We start from the raw sequence: 388 nt of genomic DNA on the forward strand, positions 1-388 counted from the left end.
ATAATATAAGAAAAAAAAAATCTCGAGAGAGTTTAAGTGGTCGTGCGTGCGTTCGTGAGCGCATTTGGCTTACGAGTCGGTCTGGCGTGTATTGTTCCAAGTCTCTTTTTCTTCGAATTTGAGTAAACAGTGATATGAGTCGTCGTCTATTTTACCCTCTTTTTATTTCACTTTTTAACACACTTTTTTGAACACAAAGACCTTCTTGGAATGAAGTCTTGGCATTGTTTGATCGTGGATGAAATTCCGCTGTTAGTGAATAAAAAGTAGAGTTGAGGAAAAAAACAAAACACGGTGATATCTTTCTCATCGAGAGCCAAGGGTTCCTGTCTCGGGGTCTCTCACTTTCTCCTTCTTTCAGGCTCTTTCAGTAACTAACAGCGAGGGG

The sequence above is a fragment of the Penaeus monodon genome, chromosome 28 (genome assembly GCF_015228065.2).
Source record: "Penaeus monodon isolate SGIC_2016 chromosome 28, NSTDA_Pmon_1, whole genome shotgun sequence".
NCBI classification, from domain to species: Eukaryota; Metazoa; Arthropoda; class Malacostraca; order Decapoda; family Penaeidae; genus Penaeus; species Penaeus monodon.